The sequence below is a fragment of the Pagrus pagrus genome (assembly GCF_965226575.1).
Source record: "Pagrus pagrus genome assembly, chromosome: 10".
Lineage (NCBI taxonomy): Eukaryota > Metazoa > Chordata > Actinopteri > Spariformes > Sparidae > Pagrus > Pagrus pagrus.
Genome location: NC_140194.1, coordinates 17,728,613 through 17,743,207, shown reverse-complemented (window position 1 = coordinate 17,743,207; position 14,595 = coordinate 17,728,613). Strand labels below are relative to the sequence as shown.

The 14,595-nt window shown below is 39.1% G+C and overlaps 1 protein-coding gene across 3 annotated transcripts in view; it reads right to left on the bottom strand.

Annotated features, from left to right (window-relative positions):
* Positions 1 to 13,907, bottom strand: part of LOC311263988 (uncharacterized protein) — a 174,659-nt gene extending 160,752 nt beyond the window's left edge. For all 3 annotated transcript variants that reach the window (XR_014623425.1, XM_084364466.1, XM_084364465.1), the window contains exon 1: positions 13,543 to 13,907. The gene's annotated coding sequence lies outside the window, so the exon portion shown is untranslated. The remainder of the gene's footprint in view (positions 1 to 13,542) is intronic.
* Between the last annotated feature and the right edge of the window lie 688 nt (positions 13,908 to 14,595).

Genomic DNA, 14,595 nt, shown 5'->3' with positions numbered 1-14,595 from the left:
TGCTAAAACAAAGACTACAAAAGACTTCAAGAATAAGTAAGTAACCACTTAAGTATGTAGGCAAGTACAAAAAAGTGTAAAATAACTTTAATGGCCAAAACCTTTAAACAAGTCTACAAATACACAATTAACAATCTTACATTCCCATGCAGGTCTTGGAATGTTTAATGGCCGAGGGTCATAACGTATGTCAACGCATTAATCGCATCAAAAAATGAATGACGATATAGTATCACGTTAACTTTGACAGCCCCAGTTTATGCACAAAACCACTTGGTTAGGGTTAGAAAATCATCATGGTTTGACTTGAAATACCAGTTTTGGTCGCCACAAAAACAGCTGGAGATGTCCCCAGGTGTCCTTGAAAATATCCAGTGGTGTGACTCAACTACAGTCGGCCTTTTGGAAACCTTGTCAACTTGTATTATTCTCATGAGACAATGCTGCTGACACTGTCTGAATATCCGTCAACATGCAACAAACAAAAGCATTTTACGATATTCGGAAATTTGATTGTCAACCACTTGATATTTCATTCAACAGTCACATTTTACAAGACATTTACCTTCAAAAGACAGCCCTTAAATACCCAGAAATATTGCATGTCCACATAAAACAAAATGGCTCCCCTTTCTGGGTCTCCTTCAAAGCAGTTTCCCGTATCATTTATGCTCAAAGGGGATACCCAATTTGAGACGGGGCCTTCTGGTGGTGTTAATAATTACAGTCAAATTTTTCCACCCGGCTACACGAAGATCTCAACACTCCACTGACAATTTGTGACACTTTTATCCAAACAAGGCCCTCAAAACACATAAACGCCACAGAAAAATAAGACTGATATTATTGCTGCTGCTGTGATGTTGCTATCTGTCCTCTCAGGCTGATGAAAACATCTCATAAAGTCCCAAGACCATAGTTTCAACCTGAGCTGCTACTCCTGGGATGCCACTCGCCGTCATAAATGCATCACAAATAAGTGTAATGTTACACTTGTGCCTGTGGCAATATTGCTACACTATAATGCTTTGTGGCATGTCGGTCTGTATTTGTTCCAGTGCTTCCACAGGAGATATTAAGAGCTCAAATTATTTGCCAACTTCCTGTACTGCATGTCAAACAGAAGTAGCTTAAAGAGGGTCTGAACTTTGCTGCTTTTTGGTTGGTTCCTATTCTCCTATTGACCATTTTTGACTGATACATGCTACAAACTGTAGCAGAATACAGCAACTTCACTCACTTTCTGAGGGAACATGGAAAACACTGCATTTAGTTGCAGAAAAACAGATGATTTTTTCTATTTAATGGTCTTTTGTCATTATTTTGGACCATTTCATCGTGTCTGCTTAAAGATAACTCATGCATGTTTATTTCTGGATTTATTATGGTTTGAGCATTTTTCTGAGGGGTGTTAAGAGCATTCTGAATATTTCTGAATAATTTCTGTCCTTAGTTTTCACCACTTACAGAAGAATATTCAGAATATACGCTAATCACAGCACTTGTTAGACTGCAGCTCAATGTGTTCTTGAATGTGCAGTCCTAGTACAGACCATACAGAGTATTAAGAGCCAATTACCATTGGAGAAAATTCACACAGATTTACTATGAATATGTGTGTTTTGCCTATAATCAATATTTATTTTGTAACTATACTCTGAGTACACAGGCTTATGCTTTGCTAATGCCACTAACAATATTATCATAAGTTCTAGCAGCCTGGCTACTGTCCAAAGCAAAAACAATATGAAAAGGTACTGTAAGTAAAGCACCCGGCTATATTAATAGGTAGGCAGGTTTTGTTACTCACTGATCTAGTAGAAAGAATGCTGTTGAACCATCAGGAGTCCCGGTGGTAAGAGAAAACATTGGAACACTTTCAGGGGAAAGATAGTTGATTTTTGAGTCTCATCCCCCGATCATCAAATGCTGACACTTCAGGCTGGCGTCAAGCCAGAGCTGACGACCCAAAGCATCAGTATTTGGCAATCAGGGGATGAGACTCAACAATCAACTCCAGAAAGTGACATTTTGTTGCTTTAAAGGGTGCGAACACTCCATGAAATCCTGCTCACACTTTTAACTTATTTTCAGGGGACTGGGGATTTATCTCATCTTAAAAGTCAGGCAACAAAAAGTATTAAAGCTTTGTTTACCAAATGTGGGTATGAGAAGTGGCGGTTGTAGTAATAGTGACAGTTTTTTTTTCTTTATGTCATTTATGCCTATGTAGATTATGTTTCCGTGCGGACAATAGCCCACGGTGCTCCTCCATCTCCTGCATTAATTCAGCAGCAGGATATTTCTCCCTCCCCCCATCTCTGCCAACTACTAGGTGTCATAAAACACTTAAAATAGAGGCAGACTAACAATGAGACAGATGCTGGAGGCTACAGATTTTGTGAAAGCTTCTGCAATCTAAGTTGAAAGCCTGCAAGAGTCAGGCAAACACTCTCGCTGACGCTGCTGCATTATAGATGGAAACAAAATAGGCATGGCTGTTTTATCATTAGCTCCTCTGTGTGAATGGGAGATCAATGCAATCTCTGATCTCACCTGGAGACGGAGCTTTATCATGGACAGTCTGAACTTTCAAACTTCGTTAGAGTACAGCGACGGTGACGATGGCTCAGTAGATGGCTTTGTTGCAATATTGATAGCACAAAACGTAGCACTATGTATTACCAGAGTGTTTACACTGACAGAGAGTTTTTGTGAAGTTGGATATAGTTCTGACATTATCTATGATGCACTAAATATATTTTTTTTTTGCACTAAAAATTGTGCACGTTGATAGAACAATTTATGTATTTCAGAACATTACATTAAAGAGACTAGATTTTGGAAGAGGAAAGCATGGCTGCACAGACCTTAACGGGTATAAATCTATTGAATTCCTGACAACATCCAAAATCTGAGCTGGCTGTGGTCAGGTGTGATCTGTTGTCGCGCTATTGGCATGCACAAAGAACAAGTTGCACCGACACTAGACATCACACTAGAGTACCAGCATCTCAGGCAAAACAAATGCTCACAAAACTTGGATCTAACTGTAAAATTGGGCAGAACTAAACAAATACGAATCAAGATTGGGTTACTGAATAGCCTCTTATTGTTAAAAATATTTCCAGAACCATATTTTAGTGATGCATTTAGCTCTAAAATGCTCTGAAAGTTTCTGCTTTGAATCGGAGGAAGATCAGTTTAAAACACATTGGAGGAGTGTGACATCAATCTCTGTTCTGGACGTTATTACTCAGCTATATCGTTACACAGCGAATGGTTGCTTGCTGCTATATTAATGTTTGAATATCATATATTTAACCTTTTACAATAGCTACTGTTGTCTGCCATCCATAGAGAAATGCTTGGAAGAAGATAAACAAACAGGAAAGAAAACACTGCTAAAAAGAAAATTCAATAAGAGACCATTGTGCAGCAAATAGTAAAGTCTGACATGTAATCAGCCACAACATTGCAATAATTACAATCAAAGACAGACATGTAACAGATCTGAGTGCTTCACAACATCACCAAGAATAACGTATTGAATATACCATAACTCAAGTGACACACACCTCATATTACAAGGATTTCTTTAACAAAGCTATAATGGTATAAGGTAATGGTATGGTAAAGGTATAAATGAATTTTGGGCTTGGGAGATACACAAAGGTGGTACCATGTACCTCCATGCTGACGATAACAACTCATATTCACCCTCTATGGGTGTATTACATCACTGAGGATAACAAAGCAGTGTCACACTGTGTTACTTGATTGTTGTTGCAATCTTGCCAGACATATCAGCATAACAATAACATAACAATCGTCTTAAAAAGGTCCAATTTGTAAGAAAGTTGATTTTTCAGTATCATTCCCAACTTATCACTCAAAAATCCATTTTCTTACAAATTGGATCTTTAAGTTTGTTCTTGTTAACTACAGACAGTGAAAAAAATACCTGGCGATAAACGAACAGTTAAAATATTCTCTACAAAATGAATGATAAAACAGAACCTTTGTCGATCCAATTTGAATTGTTGAAGCTTCTGTATGAAATAAAAATCCTTAGATGACATCTGTGTTTACATCTCATGACAGTTTTCAGATATTCATATTCATTTGCAACCTCAATACAGTCACCCTTGATAGACACTTGTTCGTATCTCCCTCTTCTCCCTGTGAAATCAAAGATCGCTTCCTTAGTTTTGTTGGTATTTAGCTGGAGAGAACTCATATTGCACCAATTGACAAATTGATGCGCACATCCGCGATACTCTTTCATCATCAGTGATCAAAGCAACAATCACTGTATCATCTGCAAATTTAACATTGAAAATGTCAGATGAATGTTAATTTACCTATTTTTACTTACTGAATAATGGTCTGAATTTTTTTTACTTTCATGCTCAAAACCATTAATCACCCACTAATGTAAGACGAGGCATCAAATGGTTGACGTCGCCACAATTAATTTACGGTGCAGCAAATGACAGAGTCTAAGGCTGATTGGAGAAACATCTCGAAAAGATTGGAGTCTTTGCTGTAAGCCCTGAGGAAGATGCTGGAAAAGTTCGACTTACCCTCTCTAAGTTTAATGGCCCGTGTGCTTTGAAGAGAACTTTGCTATTTTCACCCCAAACACGTCTCGTGTGGCTTCTTCCTTCTAACCACTTACATTTGATTAATTCACAGCTGCATAATAAATAGAATCAATTCCAGCTGAGGCATTAAATTACCTGTAATTAAGCCATTGATTGAATGTTCTGATCTTGGTAATTGATTTTATTGTCCATTAATTTAAACCCAAAATCTTCGGCGAGGGGGATGAAGATTCAATGACTGCTGCCATCCGAGAGAGAGAGCTATTCGTCTTGCGGGGTCTGATATGGAACATCTTTAATGCGGGTGCAGTAATGTCGATCGAGTTATCACTTAATATCTTAGATGTTTCAGCACTGAATACCGCCCTGCATAATTTCCAGGATGAGTAAAAGTGAGAGAGACAACCACTAACTGTCTGCCTACATGAATATTTCCACAAGTGAGAACCTGATTTGGATAAAACTGATGGTTATACTGAACAATGCAATTATCATGTTACAAAAGCACATCCAGTGGCCTTTCGCCTTTTACTAACAGTTTTGAGTAGCTGTTTTAATTTTTCCAGTGTGAGATTTTTGGTGGCAAGAATAATTCAGATATGCTGCAGATATAATGTTTTAGGAGACTCCACATAAATCCCCGTCTCTCCTCTGTATTTTTTTTTTATAACCTTCTACCCCTTTGAACACAGTTTAGGTCCCATTATGGAAATGCTGCTGCTCAGTTATGCATGCAGCCTCCCCGTTTTCAACAAACTACATGACATTCCTTCATGAAAACACTGGAGTTGAATAATTAAAGAGGAGTATTTTGTGTTAATGCATTTAATTATAATGTTGTCATGATGAAATAAATAATTCATGACAACTGTTTTTTTTTTTATTATTCCTTCATCCAAAGTATCTACAATTCAAATGCAGTCATTTACTTTTTTTTTTTTTTTACTCCCCACTTAAAGTTCATGGAGAGTTTTCATGACCACCGAGAAACAGCTCTAATGACTGCGGGCACCTGATGCACTTGCGAGATCTTCCTCAAAGTCTCATTACGGTTTTCCAAGAAGTTACAGTAAAAGCACCCATGTTTATTTGATTCCTTCTATGGGCTCCGAGTAGAGAGGAAGAGAAAACCCTGGTTCATTTTGAGGCTGTTACATAATGTAGCGTCCTTGTTCCCACACTGACAGCAAGACTCAGAGCATATAAATGTTTAAAGTTAGCCATGAAATAACAATTTTTCCCTGCTAATTAGGAGGCCACCTCTCTTTCTCTTCCCTTGCCTTTTTGTCTGGCTGCAAATGTCTACCCAGCAATCTGGTCAGTGGTGAGAGGGGCATGTTGTGATTGGACCGCTTTAAAAGATCAAAGTCAGCACTAATTGGCTGGATATAGAATCATTTGTAACATTTGCTCCCCTTGGAAAATTCACCATGCATAGACAACTGATTAACATTCAGAATGAACAAATGAATGAGTAAAATATTAATATATAAACGTTGGTGGACTTACAAATTACATGAAGGTCCAACAAAACAGCAGCTAACCTCTGCTCATTCACACGAACTAAAGTCTGGGTTGTTGTCCATCCTTAGCTGCCAAGAAGTCCTCTGATGTTTAATAGTGCTAGAACTAGAACATTTAAAATGGTATAAGTGGGAAAATGCCACCTTCAAGGTGTCCATAATCAGGAATTAATGGATGACATTGAGTCGTCCAACGCTCGCCTTGTCAGGTAATATACTTTACTGAAAGGACTGTTCCCAAAGTGGACCAAATTACACTAAGATCTATACTTGTTTGTGGTTTGTTTTTTATGGATGTCTTCTCACTAACTTCATATTAATTTTCGAACTTGAATCAATAAATTTTGAATTTTGAGAAATTTGAGCATTACGTATAGCCACTGAGACCTAGTTTAGGCTATACATACAGGTTAATCCATGCTATACAGTGGTTCTCATAGAAAAAGTGCATTTATGTATTCACTTTTGATTGGACTAAAAAAATCTCCTATCCAATAGATTGTCACGTTTCTACTAATTTAATAATATCTATAATTTGTGATATCCAACAGACAACACGTGTGAAAGTGGAAGCGATCCTACAGAAATAAACTTTAACAAGCCTAATCTAACTGTCGAGCACACATTTTTATTCACTGCAGTGCTCCCTTATTCTGATTTATCCTCTGTGAAGGAACATGAGATGTGGGGGTTGGAGTTCTTTGTACGTATACTTCGTAATCAAATATGAAAAAATATAATAATAAAAAATAATTTAAAAAAGAATACATTGCTCCCTGTACAGATTCTGGACAGTGTGAAGTCTTAGCTATTGTGGATTAGAGAGTGACTTACAGCAGCAAACAGGACTTCTTATCAAAGAAAGGAAACCCAAACATTAAGCTGCTGATTACCAATAAAACAGGCAAGCAAACATTTCATAGAGAGAAAGGAGAGATTATAGAGGATAAGAGGATACCATGGACACATCCTTGTGATGAGGGACTCTGACAAGGCGGCTCAAGGCAAGCGGTCAGGAAGCAGGAACATTGCTGAGGCATTGTGTTGCAGCATATTAAAAAGATAATATATACACCAAGTCATCACATTAACGTGAAAACACCAAACATGTGGACTCATAAATCTGCTGCTAGAGCACCTCAGATCTGTATGTGGTTAAAATAAGTTGCTTACAGAAAACAAAAAGAACAACCTAAATCCTGCTCCACCGTCGTTGCTTCAAATGACAATAGCTTGAGTGGATATGTCACGCCCGAGACAAAAGCTGAAGAGTTGTGAAAATTTAATGATACCGTTTCTTTGAGAGGCTGCTAATGTAGTAGAGGACTCTGCGTTAGCACTCGGTACAGTGCTGCAGCGGCTGTGACTTTTTTGCCATCTCCATGCTTGCCATTTGCTAATCTCCACTGCAGCAGCAGCAGTGTCACGAGGTCAGAGCTTGAGGTTGTGGTGCTCTTGCTGTTACAATGAGCTGTGGAGAACTTGGCCTACCCAAACCTCAGAAAGTTAAGAGGGTGGCTTAATTGGTCGATGAAATATTCCAAAATGCAAACACACTAAACTGTTTGTTGACGTGCCTCTAATTGCATGTATCAGCATGGGAATTCCAACTAATGGAACAAACAAAATGTCTAATTGTGCGCAAATAATTACTTTTATTACCACAGAAGTATTCCTACTGAAATTAACTGCATAGGGCTGCCCCAATGCACACATGTATCTAAAAACACCCACACACACTCACAGCGTTTTTTCTTTATTCATACTAGAGAGGACATACTAGGAATTTTCTGTATCTCAGGCTTTTCTCTCATCTGTCAGCCGACTGCTCTGTATACCAGCCTGGAGTAGCTTATAGGTGAGAACTTCGTCTGTACTCCCACCTTCAGCATTTCCTCAAAGTCCCAATCCAAATCCCAACCAGGATAATCTCATCCCTCCACTCTGATGTACTTCCATTTATCCTAGCCTTGTACTACTGCCAGCTCAGCCCCGTGTTATGGAAAAGGAGAAAGAGGATTTCTTCTGCTTTCCCCCTTGCTCGGGCACTTCACTGAGGTTGTAAGTCCGTATCGCCTCGGAGCTCCGCAGAATCTGCTCAATGTCACCCCTGCAACGCCTCAGGACACAATGGCCACTCGCTTGTTATCATGCCGCTTCCAGCCGTGGCTTCATCTGAGTGACTTAAAGACCAGAAATAAATTCCTGTTCAACATTAGCAACCAGAAAAGTCTTGCAGTACAATAGCGTTACAATGGTGGACATCATCAAAGACCTGGTAGATATAGGGTAAGATGCATAAAAATGCTAAGAAAGAAGTAAAGCAATCGGTCACATAGCTCTAAGTTAAATATTTCTTTGATGTTTTCCTGAATATGAAGTGTGTGAATAAAAGGGGAACGTGACAACCCATCTTGTCTGTAATAAAAGCCATCTTGCATTTACATGTGCAGGGAGATAATTGCGTGAATCAGCTGCTTGCAAGATTACAGTCATGTTTACATCCCTGAAGCAACCATTTCCCTCTACTGGAGACCAGTAGGCAACCAGTGAGCCAATAGACAACCAGCATCTGCAAAAAACAATCCCAACAACCACAAGGGAAATATGTAACACTCAAAAATGAGCATTCATCCTGCACCATTTCATATATCAGCACCATAAAAGCATCAGAATCCAGGTCCAGCAGCAATCAAAAGACACATAAGCTCAACCACAACATCAAATTGATTCAAAATTAAAACCTCTGCACATACTGTGAAGATATAAATTAGAATCCAGGAAACAAGCACAAAACAAGCATCAAAGCGAGCAAAGCAGTGTTGTCAGCCATAAGCAAACCAACTAAGCAAGACATCAAGAAAAAAGTGCAAAATGTGCCTTGGTGAAGCGGAGCGCTGATACTCAAGTAAACTCTCTGGGAATCGTTGCTGCAGTTCAAAGTTGCAGAAATCACACAGGCAACTCAAGCTCATATCATAAACAGACAGATTTCAGACTTTTGGCTGCCTGAATACGAAGTGCGAGGAGAAAATGATGAAGGCGACAACCTTAAGAAGGTGCTTTTATGTAATCTCAATTGGATTATCATAATTCATTGCATTCAGGGTTAAGGTAAAAACCTCACGCCTTCAGCTCGTACAAAACACGGAAGACAAGATCATATCAGCACTGTTTTAGCCGTTCCTCGCTGGTTAACAGAAAGTTTTAGGATTAATATTAAGATTTTACTGATTATCTTTAAAGCACTTCATGTTTTAGCTCCCTTAAGAGCCAGACTGAGCCTCGGATCCTCAGGCAGGGCTCTGCTGGCTGTTTCTAAGTCCCAGCTCAGGACTGATCTCTCTTTATCTTTAAAAAAGCTTTTAATTAATGCTATAGCGCACTGTTTCATGTCCATCATGTTGTATCTAGTTTATCAATATTGATCAGTATTTTGTACCATTTTAATTTTTTTTATGTCTTATGTCATATTTTATGTGTTATGTCATCTTATGTCTGACTAATTTGTATATATAATTACATAATTCACGCTGATGTTCCCATGAAGCCACCGCTTCACCACAATATAAATCAGCAGCATGAGAAAAAGCTAATCAGGCTACAGCTACAGTGATGCCAAACACTGAATACCATTGCACATTCTGCACATACCGTACGTAGATGACAGCAGGAGATATAAGCAGCCAGCACAAAGGAATAAAGCAACAAAGGAGGTCCATGCAGCCATATTGTGAAGCACAAAAACCCTGACTGAACAAAGCCAAGGTGACTCTCAGTACATTGACACAAGCTTAAGAGTGACAATGCAGAAGAAGATTAAAGAAAGCTATTTGCTTTCAGTTGAATAATCCTTGGCTGAAAAATTAGTGTGGTGAGAAAATGTAAACATGATGAACTTGCTGTGTGTGTGTGTGTGTGTGTGTGTGTGTGTGTGTGTGTGTGTGTGTGTGTGTGTGTGTGTGTGTGTGTGTGTGTGCGTGCGTGCGTGTGTGTGTGCGTGCGTGCTTGTGCCAAAAGCCACATTGAGTCAATGACATAGAGTGAAGGGTAGAGACCAGTAGGCAGTGAGCTAACTGACAGCATCCACCACCTCCTTCTGCATATTCCAACAGAAATATGTACAACACCTCACTTCTGCATACATCAATAGCATAAAAGCGTCAGAACAACCAAGACAAAAATAAGCGCAGCCAAAGCAACAAAATAAAACCACTGCACATACCACACATAGATGAGAGCAGCGGAAATTAGCAGCCAGCCAACAAGCACGAAACAGACATTAGACAGTAAATCAGCATCCGCAGCCTTACCAGAAGCAGTCTTTGAGGCCTACAGCTCATATCACAAATGGCTGACAATTTTTCCTCCTGTAAGACGTCTTAACTCAACAATATTGGACAGTCGGCAGTGTGAACATGACAACCTATCTTGTGTGACAAAAGCAAATATTACAGGGTAATGGCTTCAATACGAGGAGTACAAGAACAACATCCAGTATTCATATTTCACAATGACGTGAATCAGCAGCATTAAAGCATAATAATGCAAGTCAGACAACAATCCCAAACAATGCCAAATAAACACATTGCACATAGATGACTAGGGGGTTCGAAGGTTCATGAATTCATTCCAAACTGTCACGATTCGGACGTCATGCTTCAGTGCATGCAGTCATACAAAAAATACTGTATCTGACTGTAACATACTTCAGTGGGCGAGAGTAGAACCATTCTGACCCACACTGCAATCCAGTAAGTAACAGTAATGCACCTAAAAGCTGTTTTCCATCTGCCATGATAAACAAAAACAAGAGCAGATGAGGTGAAGACACTATGGCTGTGTGGAAAAACTTTAGATTGAATAGATTTAAAATTATTTAATTGTTTGGCCCTGCAAGAGTTTCCAAATGTTGGTGAAGTGAATTGCTCAAATTATGACAGTACAACTAGTCATTTTGCGAGGGGTACAATACAAGCTTATGGGAAAAAGTATTTTTGGGCACCAGTGCATCACGTGATGTTGTAATCACACAGTCTGGCTCCTAGGTAAGATTCTTCCTGGGGGCTTGGATCGGACAAGGACAGTGTGTCAGCGTCGTTCAACATGTCACCAGATGCATCAATCACCTGAGCGAGCCCAACAACTTACCCTAGTTGGCCAAGGTGGACTAGAGGACACGGATTCAGACTACAAACTTTTGTTAGTAGACTAACGTTCGAGTTAATCAGAATCAGGTCCAGTACTGAAGATGAAGATGAAGATGCACATACTGTAGGCATGAAAATATTAGGGCCAAAGACATAACTGAAGCAACCAGCGCTTACATCACATTTACACTGTTTTTTATTTAATCAGCCTTGATTAAAAAATATGACCTTTGCAAGAGTGTATGCTCACTATTTACTCCTTAATGTACTACAGGCTGTACCAACTATCTCAGATGGAAGTAGGTGTTCCGAACCATGACCCCGAAACTGAGGCTCAGATCGAACCGTGACTTCTCTGTACTGTCACACCCCTAAAAGATAACAGCAGCAGGGAAACACAAAACAAGCATTACAGCAGGGTTGGACTGTATTTTCAAGCACACGAACACTGAGTGAACTGAGCAAAGATGACCATCAATATATAGATTTAAGCTTATGAGTGACAATGCAGTAAACCAAGCAGTCACATTGCTTCAAGTTAAGTATTTCTAATGATTGGCTTCATATGAGTGTGTTGGGGAAATGTAAATACGACAAGCAACAATGTGTGTAACAGAAGAGATTAGATGAAGCCAATATTACAGGGAAATAATTACATGAATGGGCCGTGAGCAAGATTGCAGTCATGTTTGCATCCCTGAAGCCAATACACAATATTGCTCTCTACTGGAGACCAATAGGCAACCAGTCAGCCGACAGACGAGCCTCACAATCATAAGACGAGGAAAGAAAACAACTACATGAGGGAAATATTATGTACCACTCAAACATAAGTATTCATATCTCACCATGACATACATTAGCAGCACGAAAGAAAATGTGAGACGCAAAAAACAATCTGAAATGTAAAAGCTCAACAACAGCGAATCAATCGACAATTCATACAAGTGTTGCACACAGAAGACAGCAGCAGAAATTAGCAGCCAGCAGACGGGGGAAAAAAATAGCAAAGCAGCATGAGCAGCCACACTGTCACACACACAAACTGAACAAAGGCAAGGCATGCATGTTAGCAAAAGCAGCAGATGAATATTCCTCCCCAAAGCTGTCCTGAAGTTGTATTTCTGGAGTATTTAATAATGGCAACAAACAGGCAAATATGTCGCAGGTCCAGTACTCAAACTGGAGTGTTCATATTTCAATTCAATACATAAGTAACCCACATACACAGCCCAGGGGTGGCCATAGAGCGATGAAAAAACAAAATTCAAAGCGGCCACGTTTAACTACATCTAGCACTCAAAACGCTAGTGCACACAGGATACAATTCGTTCCCACGCTTTGATTAATTCCACTCACTCTCAGTGCTGGCTGCAGCTCTCAGTGTGCTTTCTAGCAGAAATCGGGAATGGAAGCAACTCAAAAAATGTGAAACTTTATTAAATTGTTTGGGGGATCAGGATTATTCTGAAGCAGAGAATGTACCTTTAATAAATACAAAATGTCTCTAGTCTGTCTTTACAGTACACAAAGTTTTTAAATAGGTTACATTTTCAATGGAGTCTGGCAATGCATTTTTTTCTGGGTGATGATATTATTTAACCTTGGTAAGCTGAAAGACACGGAGTCTAACATTTAATGTGAAAGCTGATGATGCAGAATATGTGTGTTAATGTCCACCTTCTTCAGGCAAAACTAAAACTGATGTATTTGTCTCTCTATGGCAACAAAACATCAAACCAGGACCGGCAGCCATATTGTGAAGCACAAAAACAATGCTTGAACAAAGCCAAGATGACCATCAGCACACAGATGTAGGATATTTAGGCTACTTTTAGGCTATGTTTCCTGCAGCCAGTATACTATAACTGGAAACCAGTAAACAGTAGAAACTCAATAACCATGTGGGAAAATATTACAAAAACAATTTAGCCAATAACATACATTAAACTCAAAGATAAGCATTCATGTTTCTCTCCTACGTGACTAAAGGCATCAAAATACAAGTCATAAAGCAAGCCAGTAAACAAGTACAAAATAGACATTATAAGACATAATTCATCACTACTAAATCAACCCCAATAATACAACCACCAACAGAAAAATAAGCCAACTTGTACAATAAATTGACTAACAATATCACAGCAGAAGTTAGCAGCCAGATGTTAAGCACAAAATAAGCAAAAAACAGCAACCAAAGCAGTATGGCTGACCACAGCATAGACACAATATGCCAGTTAGTGACAACAAATGAACACTTACCTTTGTGAAGAGAAGCGGAGTCATTATTCCTTGTCAAACTCATCCTAAAAAGCAACACTTTTATTCTGTTGGCAGGCGAGCTAGCTTAAAAAACATAAAATGTGGCATGAAAGGCTGCAGCAGCAGGTGAATTCAACAGACGGAGAACAGGGAGACCACTGACTACTTTTAAAAACAGGCCTTGGTTTTTGCTGCATGGCAGGTCGCAGTGAGTTGAGTGTCTCCTGTGTGATTAGCAATTCAGTTGTCTGCCTAAACAAGCTGGCAGGCTAATTGGTCATATTGCTTTGCAACAAGTATTTGTACTTTCTTTAAAGGGAGGTGTGTATACAAGAAAATACAGGAAAGCATGTTGTTGTGGTTTAGGTTTGAGTTTAGCCGTTTCCTGAAACTTTAACCTGCCTGTCGTTGTCTCTATCCCCACCTTCCTTTGTGATTGCCCTGATTTGTTTCACCTGTCCCTGATCATCCTCTTGTGTATTTAGTCCATGTGTGAGTCGTCAGTTTGTCTGTTTTTGCTCCTCCTGTCTCACCTGTGTATGCTATTTGCTGCTTGTGTTCCTTGTGTAATCCTGGTTTGTACTCCATTTGTTTTTTTTGTCCTTGGTTGCTCTAATCAGTCGGACACAGTAGATTTTGACAGTTCATAATTTGTTGGTTCACAGAATTCACTGTTTACAAATATAATACCATTTTACAGTAAGAAAAATAAATGATGGGTGTGCTTTCATTAGCAGCTGTTGGTAATAAATAATACATATTAAATCTTGTATGGCACAGTTTCTTATGGGTTAAGTTTTGTCTGCTCGAGGCACATTATATAAGGTTTGGCACAGCATTACAACATCCGGTGTCAATAGTTTGATGCAACAACAATTGCATGCTAATATAACTTGTTTAATGCAAACATTAATGCAAACCCTTCAGTGGACATTTATATGTAAATTGGAAAATGCATACAAAAACAGAGGGATGGAAACCAACCCATTGTCCCTTTTAATTAAAACTTGCAACACCAATCTTTGTGCAGTTTTAAAAATAACTGCCATGTCT